The sequence below is a fragment of the Myotis brandtii genome, unplaced genomic scaffold (genome assembly GCF_000412655.1).
Source record: "Myotis brandtii unplaced genomic scaffold, ASM41265v1 scaffold374, whole genome shotgun sequence".
Lineage (NCBI taxonomy): Eukaryota > Metazoa > Chordata > Mammalia > Chiroptera > Vespertilionidae > Myotis > Myotis brandtii.
This window is the reverse complement of record NW_005364372.1, coordinates 2,310,405-2,321,955: the sequence shown is the minus strand read 5'-3', so window position 1 is coordinate 2,321,955 and position 11,551 is coordinate 2,310,405. Positions and strand designations below refer to the sequence as shown.

Here is an 11,551-nt window from a genome sequence, read left to right as displayed (position 1 = left end):
TGTTATTTAGCTGAGAACATTGTACACTATCCCTTAAAGGATCCAAATGAGAATAGATATGGCTTCTGAAAGTCTTGGGTATTTTTAATCTTCTAAGTCTTCAACCAATTGTCATTTCATTAAGGTGCCCTGCCGAGATGTTCCTTCACATACCATCATTAAGATGAATTGTAGCTCTGCTCTATAATACACGTATTCCAAGCTCAGTCCACGTGTGCTGAAATTACAATGACAGGCACGACCCAGTTCCCGGTGAGGAACGCAGAATCACAGCTGCTGTTACAGGAGGCTTTGCTGTCGGTTTCTAGTTAGTAAGCCACCTTCCTAACGATGAGAAGACAAACCCAAAATACAAACAAAAAAGTTAGCCCTTCAGCAAAAAAACAAGGATTACTGTTAGAAATTGTAAGATATACATAACAATATTTTCATTTTAACCATTTGTACGTATGCAGTTCAGTGGCATTAAATACATTCACAGTGTTGTGTAACCGTCACCCCTGCTTATATCTCAACTTTTTCATCATCCTCAACATACACTCTGTACTCATTAACCAACAACTTCTCCCTCACTCTCTGTTCCTGGTAACCTCTATTTCTATCTTTATGACTTTGCTTATTCTAGGTACCCCACATAAGTGGGATCATATTTGTTCTTCTATGTCTGGCCTATTTCATTAAATGTAATGTTTTTAAGGTTCATCTAGGTTGTAACATATATCAAAATTTCATTCCTTTTAATGGCTGGATAGTATTCCATTGCATGTATATACTACATTTTGTCTATCCCTTTATCTTTTAATGGACACTTGTGTTTTTTCCAACTTTTGGATATTGTAAATAATGCTGCTATGAACATTGGTGTGAGATATCTCTTTTAGTACCAGCTTTTAATTCTTTTAGATATATACCTAGGAGTGAAATTGCTGGCAATATTGTAGTTCTATGTTGAACCAAAATGTTTTCCACAATAGCTACACCATTTTACATTCTTACCAGTGATAGGATTCCAATTTCTTCACATCCTCACCAGTACTTATTATTTTCCAGTTTTGTTATTATTATTATTATTATTATTGCCATCCTAGTAGGTATAAAGTGGTATTTCATTGTGGTTTTGATTTGTATTTCCCTAACAATTAATGGTGTTGAGTATCTTTTTATGTGCTTATGGGCCATTTGTATATCTTCTTGGAGAAATATCTACTTAGTCCTTTGCCTATTTTTAAATTTGGTTCTTTGTTCTTGTGTTTAGTTGTGGGATTCTTTATAAAATCTGGATATTAATCACTCTTCAGATATGATTTGCAAATATCTTACTCTGTATATTGTCTTTTTACTTTCTTGGTAATATTCTTGGATACCTAACAACTTTTAATTTTTATGAAGTCTAACTAATCTATTTTTTCTTTTGTGCTTTTGGTGTCACTCCAGAGGTTACTTTTTAATGTTTCAAATAGAACCTTAACATTGACTCCCAATAATTATTTTTACAACTTGCTTCTTGTCTTCTGTTATCTGTTGCCATCAAATGTTTTCTTGGTTTACAGGGTACCATGACTGGAGACTAATCTCTTTTACAGCCCACGTGATTTTCAAAGTCACATCAAATAGATTTGTTCTGTTGACTACTCCTCCAGCAATTGCTCATGTCATCTCATCCTTTCTTCTCTATACCACGGGAGAGGACGAGACTAGGGAAAGTCTATCCATGATATTTAATACCTTGGCTCACATGTAGGGATGGGTTGCTGCTGTGATGTACTCACATTATAAGAACATTGTGCTCAGGAAACATGTACTCAACCTTGCCTTTGTCCCTTCATTGTCAGAGATAACTCCATTTACTATGTATGGTGCAGCCCACAGAAAACACTAGGGCCCAGTATCACCTGGTTCAAACATTATCATTTTATCCGGTCAAATTTTGGGTCCAACAGGAGGAATAATGGGAAGAATGAACAGGAAGGAAAAAAATAATCAAAATGCTAAGGTGAGGGGTACATAGGGACCTAGGAGACCAGATAAGGCAGTGCTATCCTCAGAAACAGAGCCGAGTAGTAGTCTTTTGTGACCCTGGAGGACAAGGCCCATCACCCAATCTGTCCTTTCCTGTGGGTTCTTCTCAAACTGCCTCCAAACAGGTTCTGAATGTTGAATGCCTTAAAATTTAGGCAGTAGCTTAATCCAAAGCTGAGAGATCAGAAAAGCAAAACATGAATAAGTCAAGACTACCACACCCATTGCTTATTCACTGACTGTGAAGACTAGTAAACATCTCCAAGGTATGTCGTAGCTATGCTTTTCATCCTTTCTTTTTCTGGTAAAAATAAAATAGCTGAGACACAAGAAATACATACGGTTAAAAATGCACACGTGTGATTATCTCAGCAATTGAAAATCTAAACCTCAAGAGGAAACAAAGAACTATCGCTGAGTGTAGCCACATTGGAGATATACAAAATGACTTCTTCTGGAAAAAGTATGGTTAGGACCCAAGAAACAGTCCCTCCGAGAAATTAAATGGGCATGTGGAGCACCAGTAAATCATGGCCAGGCCTTTCCTTTTTCTGTCAGGTTAATTACTGCCTCTGAATCTGAGCATCAGGATCTTTCCCGACTGGGCCCTGACATAGTTCAGGAACCACCCATTCTGCTCACCTCCCTCGTCCCTACCTTTGCATTTCAATCCCATTCTTTGGAGCAAGGCCTGACATACTTTTAAAGTGAAGAACCACAGAGTGAGTATTTTAGACACTGGGATTTAAGAGGCAAAATTGAGGATATTTTGTAGGGACCTATGTAACCATTTTATACATGTAACCATTTAAAAACATAAAACTCATTCTTAGCCAGATTTGGCCTACGAGGCAGGGTGCTGAGCCCCCTTTTGGAGGGCTGATCCAGACATTGGGCTCCACTCTGTGAAAGAGCAGCAACAGCAAGTCATTAGCAGCTAGGAGATGTGTGCACTGGGGGCTCTCCATTCACAGAGAATATAGAGCACCTTCCCAGGGTATTCCAAATATCAGGGCACCTTCTAAGGATATTCTGAAACCATGAAAAGTATCTCTTCTATAGATGTGCAGCCGGCATGTGATGCTTTAGATACTGATATCTAAAGTTGAATCATAAAGATCACTGAGAAATGGCTGAAAGTTTCTGCCAGAGTTTGGGGCGTGCGAAGGCTCCCCTTGCCATCTTGGCCTGGTGAGAGCACCAAGAAGTGGAATGTGACCATCTGGTATGATGAGTTTGCTAGTGACCGACAGGCAGCACAGAGAGGTTCTGGGAATGAATGAGATCATGTCTGTGAAGTGCTTTGAGCTCCTTAGGAGAAATTTTCTTTGTAATTAGAAAGTAATGCTGAGTTATTACAGTTATTACGATTATCACCATTATTAAAGGTAGAGCCAGAAGACACGGTCCTTCCAATGAGAAAAGTTGTGCATAAAGCTGAGTAACGCATACAGGAAGTGGTTCATGCACCTATTATGAGCTTCCAGTGTGTAATTGCAGTGTATGGGTGGCTTTGCATGCACCAGTTTGGTATTTGCTCAGAACAATCCTTTGCATGTGGAACAGCTTCCAAAAGGTGCCCCATATATACCAAACACAAAAGTAGAAAGGTCTGAATGACCACTGAATTGCAAATTTGAAATTTAATTACTTCTTAAGGATTTCTTTTATTTTCTAAATTTTTAAATTAATTTATTTATTTTGATGCTTGACATAATTCTCTTTATGTCAACAGACTACAATGAAACTAGTTATTGGCTAAGATCCATCAATTTTTTTAAAAATTCTTTTTGATTTTCTCTCCTGGTCTTCTGTTATCCTTTCTACAGGTCGCTTCTTCAGCCCCTTCATTTTTCTGGTTTGTAGTTTGCTTAGGTCTTGCTTCTGCATATGAATCCTTCCATAAGTTGTACCAAAAGTATCATGGGAGATATTTTTCTTTTTCTTTGGCTTGAGGGCTTTTGGCATTTTCATGGATGACTTATAAAGGTCATCTGAGGCCAGATGTGTCCTCCTCAGCACCAGATCCAATGAGGGTCCCATCTCTTCCAATTCAGTCCATGGTGTTCTGCAACCAGATGTCTTCAACAGCAGCTTATAGCTTTGAAAGTAAATCTTCCCCTTCAGTGCAGTGAAGTGTAGGACATACTCTAAACCAGCCAGGCAGATATTTGATACTGCGGGGCCCCTGAAAAAATCAATACGAAGACTTTTTAGCCTTCTGTTGTCTTCTGTTACATCAAAGTCATTACCAGCAAATATTCACATGTTCCCTCAGGGCATTTACTATTCTTAATATCTTTTAGAGAGACAAACTTCTCAATACCTAATTCAATCATACGAACTATTACAAGATTATTTGGCCGCTTCTTATTATGGGAGCCAAACATAAATAAAGAACAATCTGACTGCTTTGAAAAAAATTCTAATAATGTCTGATCCTCAAATGGTCTCATAATATTTTTCTTTTTATACCGAACGCCATATGGTTTTTTTCAATGCATACACATCTCTAAGTACTTGTGTGACTGCTGAATTTGCATTTCCCCCTTTAATAAGCATGGCATTTTTAATATTTTCACTGAGTTTCGGTTCTCTCAAGGAATCTCTTGGCCCTTTTCGTTTGGGGCTTTACAATCCGATCCAGAGCTTCCATCGCTATCGCACCCAGAGCTGCACTAACACATGTGTACCGCGGAATTACCGCAAGAAGCTAAATTTTCTAATTTATTATTATTATTTTGTTTATGTTAATCCTCACCCAAGGATATTTTCCCATTTTTAGAAAGCGTGGAAAAGAAGGGGGGAGGGGAGAGACAAACATTGACGTGAGAGAGACACATCAGTTGGTTGCCTCCCACACATGCCCTGACCAGGGCTAGGGATCAAGCCTGCAGCCTAGGTACGTGCCCTTGACCGGAATTGAACTTGGGACCCTTCAGTCTGCAGACCAACACTCTATCCACTGAGCCAAACCAGCTAGGGCAAGGATTGTTTTTGAATTTGCGCACAAACATGGTAAAATTTGTCAGTGGATAACTTTTATTATGTGGAGACCAAAGGATAACAAAAGGGACCATATGTTCACTTCACTCTATTAAACATTGATAAAGCCTTTTCTTACGGACTTCTGATGCCAAAATGTAAGAGTTCAATATTACCCGCTTTCTTTGGTGTCAAAGTTCTCATTTTTCTGCCACAACTGAGGTCCCACAGAGGGCAGAATGGTAAAGAATGAAGATGAATAAAGACTAACCAAAAAGGCAACCTGAGGGCACACCCAGAGGCATTGGGACCTGGAAGAACAGTCTAGCAACCAGACTGCAACCTATGCCGTCTGTGCCCTTCAAGCTCTGCTATCAGCACATTCTGAATGTGGAATTCAAACCGTGGCCTAACTGGAGCTCCGGGTCTGAGCTGGGAGACAAGGCATCACCGAGAACATCAGAGCTATTGTCCCCCGGCTCCCTGGGCAGGGTATGCTCGACTCTCTTCATGTTGGAAGGGTTGGTTATTGACCACTTTTCCACTCTGGGCAGCCAATCCTAGTTCCTGGAACGACTTCTTATCCCACCCAGCACACAGCCTTTCACATTTCCTTTTCCAGTTTTCCATTTAAATCCGAACTTGGGTAACCATGTTCTCTTACACACGTTCATTGACAGAGGAATGGGCATAGTTTAAGCCTGGGGAAGGGTAGCAAAATATGCCACCCCAAAATATGCCACTTGGGCATAAAGATTATTTTGACCTAATAGCACTTAAAAAACAGCCGATGCGATGCAAGATGGGTACTCTGACCCCTCCTCCTTTCTTCCTGAAAGAAGGAGATAAAACACCACATGGAAGATGTCCATTCTTATCACCAAAGATGAGAAGTCAAAGTATAGAAAAGTCTGTACAAACAAGCTTGTTACTCTAACCCTTATTTTCCTAATTACTTTCTCACCATTTTCTGCCCTAGCCCTTTGTTTTGTTATGCTTGCAGAATTTACTACCTTCTCTCCAATTCAGTATATAAATGTTCACCTCAAATTGGATCTTTGGGTCTTCATTTCTTTATTTTAATATAAAACTTATATTAAATAAATTTGTATGCTTTTCTCCCTGTAATCTGTCTTTTGTTACAGAAGCCCCAGCCAATGACTTAAAAGGGTAGAAGGAAAGGTTAGTGGTGAAAACATTTTTACAAAGGGTCATTCAGAAAAATAATAATTAGTGGGTCTCATTTTTTCTATTCAAAATAAAAATAGTTTTATTAAATCCTAGAAGAAAAAAAGTTTACATATATAGTACAAATTATACTGCTGACCTTATTAAATAAGTGAAAGTCAATGAGAAAATTTGCAGAGCCTTTTAGACAATGAAATGTTAAAAAGCCAAGCACGTTTGAGGAAGAATCAGAATTTACATTTTAATCTTTCAACCCTTATATTTATAAAGTGCCTTAGAGTTCACAAATGATGGCCACATGTTCACTCTCATTTAATATCGGCAACACATGAGGTACACGTTATTATCATTTCTATTTTTCAGCTAAAGGAACTAAAGTTCAGAGAGGCAAACTGATCTTTGTAAGATCATATATCCATTTAGTGGCAAAGCTGTGGAGAGATATCAAGCTCATACATTGAAAACTATATTAGGAGATAAGCTTGGCTCCTGTAACAAAGGCCGAAACAAGAGAGAAGTTTATTGCTCTCTAATTGTCTGTAAGTAGTTTGAGCACAAACAGCCCCAGGAAAACAAGGCAGTCCCACCATGTCGAGGACCCAGGCTCTGCCTACCTTGCTGGTCCTCAGCTCAGGGCTCCCATCTCATGGAATAATCCAGTGGTTTCCGTTCCCATGATCACATCTTAGTTACAGCCAGCAGGACAGGAAGGAGAGAGGGAGGAAGGGCTCACTGCTTCACTCCAGGAGCATAGTTTGGAAGCTGTACATCTTTCTTCTGCTCCCATGAGCCAGAACTTGAAAACACCTAATGACAAGCAGCCTTGTGCTCAACTAAACGATGGCATTCTATTGACATAGGACAAAGTGTGAAATGCATATTGGGGGACAACTGCAGTCTTGTCATTTTGAGTACCTATTGTATGTCAAGAACTAGTTAAGATATTGGAATAGCGATAAGAAAATGTGGTTAGCTTCTGTCAATTTAAGCCAGTTTGAGCTTTCTTCTCCTCTGGTTAGACCAGTGGTCGGCAAACTGTGGCTCGCAAGCCACATGCAGCTCTTTGGCCCCTTGGGTGTGGCCACGAAATTTCAATGGCACTATACATGCGCGCCCGCACGTGGTATTTTGTGGAAGAGCCACACTCAAGGGGCCGCAGTTTGCTGACCACTGGGTTAGACAATTCCTCTCATCCCCAACTAGTCAGGGCAGCTTGAACCAGGCAAACAATCATGGAAATAATGATGCCCAAAGATGTATACATCCTAATCTCAGGAATCTGTGAATATTACCTTATGTGGCAAAAAGGACTTTATAGATGTGATTAAACTACGGATCTTGAAGATTATCCTGAATTATCTGGGTATGTGGCAAAAAGGACTTTATAGATGTGATTAAACTAAGGATCTTGATATGGGAAGATTATCCTGAATTATCTGGATGGTCTCAAGGTAACCACAAGGGTCCTTATAAGAGAGAGGCAGGAGATTAGAGTGGGTAGTAAGGGGAAGGCAATGTGACCACAGAAGCAGAGACTGTAGTGGTGTGCCACAAGCCAAGGAATGCTGGCAGCCTATAGAAACTGGAAGAGACAGAATTGATTTTCCCTAGATCCTCTATAAGGAACCAGCCTTGCCAACATCTTGATTTTAGCCCTTTTAGACTCATTTTAAACTTGTGAACAAGAGAATACATTTGTGTTGTTTTAAGCCCCTAACTTTGTGGTAAATTCTTACAGCAATAGGAAACTAATACAGGTGAATGGTGAGGCTGAGTGCCATAACTTCTCATAAGAGCCAGATCCCAGGACTCAACTCTGCATATGATGGAATAACCCTGCCACCATCTGGCTGAAAGCTACATGTGGAGCCCATGGGAGCCATTTCTCTTTGATTCCTTTTGCTTTGCCATTAGATCACAAGTCTTATTATAAAGGTGGGTAGGCCACATGTAACCGGGCAATCACTGTTCACTCATACTTAGTTTAAAGCTCCTATGGAGGTTCCATTCTTTGCATTCCAGTCGTTTTGTAACAGTCATTATAAAGGCACTGTCCATGTGTATCTAGCTTTCAGAAATGGGTAGCCTTTGATTCATTTTTTGGAAAGTATTAACACATATTCTCAAAGAGAGAGGGAGAGAGAGAGAGAGAGAGAGAGAGAGAGAGAGAGAGAGAGAGAGGTAAGGAGGGGGGGGGGAAGGAAGACAGAGAGGAAAACAAAGAAAAAACTTAGAGGAAGATAGGCAACCAGAAATGTGTGAACCACAGTGGGACTATTTATCAGTGAGCACATTGAATTGCTATTGTCTTTGGTCACCATCACAAGGAACATTCCTGCCACAGTTCTCCTGCCTTACACTTGAAGACACTGAATGAGCCAAGAATGGCCACAGGCTCCCCAGGAAAAAGAGGTGAATGGACAGAGGTGTGGCTCGAATATTTCTAATGTGAATTGCTTCAGGCTGAATGGCATCATGCCCTGGGTGTGTGCATGATGCACTAGATAGACACAGCACCTGGACCAAGAAATTCAGAATAATTTGTCCTTATGGAGAGAAGCCAGAGGCAGATGCTTCATCTAAAGATGCCAGTCAGCTCTTCTTGGTTGGCAATTCACAGGGAATGAGAGGATATAAAGGGTATATCTATTGTGGCTGGTATTTAAGAGGCTAGTCCATCCACAGTGGGGCTGGATTAGGTTCAGGACGAATTAATTCTGACGCAAATATTTGCATTTTGTTTTGGGGTTTTTATAGATATTGATTTCACGTCATCATTGCAGTAACTCTGTCACTCTGTGGTCTTAGTTTCATTCTTCCTGCTACAGATGAAGAACCTGAGACTCAGAAAGATTAGGCAGCTTGTCTGAGTTTACACCGTTTTCACAGGTAGAGTCCACACCTGAACTCAAGTCTTCAAACTCTGGGTCTGGACTCTTTCCACTGAAACATGAGGCTCTGTAATGACATTCCATGCCGTTGCAATGAAAAGGGTGTTTCAGTGCACGGTTAGAGCTGCACAGTCATAGAAGATTCAGGGGTTATTTTGCTCTGCATGTGCGTGTCAGGTTGCAGCTGGACGTGTCTTTGGATAGGTTGTCCTCAGACATGTTAGCAGTGCAAGGGCAATGCTGACTTTGCACAGCTTCTCTAATTGTCTTCCCCCTCAGACCCCAGTGCATCCATTAGCATACATCAGAGCTACAGGTGTTCCCCAAGAACCTCTGGTGACAGTAGCAGTCAAGTAAACTCCCCCGTGCTACTTGTAACCAGCATGTTCAAGGCTTCTCAAAGCTGTGCTATTGTGTCCCATCTCACTGCTGCCTCCTTCTCATCATTGGGGTCCACAGAGTGGCCTGGCCAGCAGTCCTGGTGGAGGGATCTACCCTATTCCAGGCACTCCTTATGCCATTTTATTTTTTCTATAGAGCCCTTTGATTTACATATTTGTTTTCAAGTCTATATTCTCTCTGCACTAGAATATAATCTATTTGAAAGTAGGCCCCTTCCTTATATTGTTCACTGTCATATCCCCAAGGACTAAAATTGTGCCTGGCATCCAAACAGATCCTCAGTAAGTATCTGTTGAGGGAATAGATGAGATGACATTGACACGACTGCTTCCAATTTTAATACTCTGAACCCCTCCACTAAAAGGCAGCCCAGTCTTTTCTAATGGCAACTCTTCCGCGTATTTCTGCAAAGCTCTAAGGGTTCTTCTGTCTACTTATGAATCCATTTTCATGGTCTTTGCTGCATGCCAGGGCACTAAAACCCAGATGCTCATCTCAAAGCTTGACTCTGTGTCTAATAGTTGTTTTGCTGGTTTTGAGTGGAAATCTTACTACTTCTGGAACCATTTTGATTCTTATAGTACCAGCTCAATTGCTCCATTTATTTATTTATTTAGTTAGTTAGTTAGTCAGTTAATCCTCACCCAAGGATATTTTTTCCACTGATTTTTTTTTTTTTTGGTGGAAGGGAAGGGAAGGGGGAGGGGAAGGGACATTGATGTGAGAGAAGCACATTGATTGGTTGCCTTCTACACTCATCCTGACCAGGGTCAGTGATCAAGCCTGCAACCCAGGTATGTGCCCTTGACTGGAAATCGAACCCACGACCCTTTGGTCAGTGGGTCAACACTGTAACCACTTAGCCACACCAGCCAGTGCTCAATTGTTCATTTTAAAGTAAGAGAATGGGTATTTCTTCATGTTGCATGATCAGTAAGGGGTGTTCCATGGAGCTCCAAAGTATTACTGACCTTCCATTTCATTTAAAAACTACCAAAATGCCTGACCAGTGTAGCTTAATGGTTTGGGGTCTACCTATGAACCAGGAGCTCAGAGTTTGATTCCAGATCAGGGCACATGCCCGGGTTGCAGTTTTGATCCCCAGTATGGGGTGTACAGGAGGCAGCCAATCAATGATTCTCTCTCATCATTTATGTTTCTCTCTCCCTCTCCCTTCCTCTCTGAAATCAATAAAAATATATCTAAAAAATAAAAATACTGCCAGAATGACTGGATCCATATGAATTCCAATACATAGAAACATCCATGTTATATGATCCATAGGGTTTTTTGCTTAAGCGTATCATGCTCATATCCTATTTGCATAGGTTGGAAAATAATAATTAGTCCCCATACCAATGCAAAAACCTACATTTCATACCATAAATGGTCTAAATATGACTATAACATAATGATGTATATTGTTCCAATGCTGTTGTCAAGAAAATTCCCTCAGATGTTTCCTGCTGATGTACCCCATGGTTCCTTCACATAGCAGAGATCCTTTGATAGATGCTTGGATGTTAGCCCTTCACACAAAGTATTCTTATATTCACTCAGTGGTTTTATGTGGTAGCCTTTTATTTCCCTGTATGCTGTTAGCTCCTTTGAGGACCTAAACATCTTATTTTTTTATTCTATTTCCCCAGGGCCTGAGTATATAGGAGCTGATCACTAAGTACTGGATAGTATTTGTTGATTCATGCATTTGCATGTTATAGTCAGTAAGCTCTACCAAATAATTCTGCAGTTGTGTAAACTGCTTCAGCTACATTCACACCCAGCATTTAAGGATATTACATAAAATTTTTAGATATATTAAGCTAGTCAATTTAATCATGGGCAACATTAAAGAGACAAGAATGCAGCGGAACGTTGATTGTTCATCCGCCCTTGACATGGCGGGACCCATGACTGAATACATTGACTCTCCTTTGCCTTCCTCATACTACAGACCAAAGCCTCTTCTCAGTCTTCTTGAAATTTAATTCTCTGTTCCTTTGACTATTTTAAGTCACTACCAATCCCTTCCTGGACTTGAGGAAGGATTGTAAGAAATGAGTTCA

The 11,551-nt window shown here is 40.4% G+C and overlaps 1 pseudogene; it reads right to left on the bottom strand.

Annotated features, from left to right (window-relative positions):
• Nucleotides 1-3,773: 3,773 nt before the first annotated feature.
• LOC102258628 lies at nt 3,774-4,675 on the bottom strand (annotated as a pseudogene).
• Between the last annotated feature and the right edge of the window lie 6,876 nt (nt 4,676-11,551).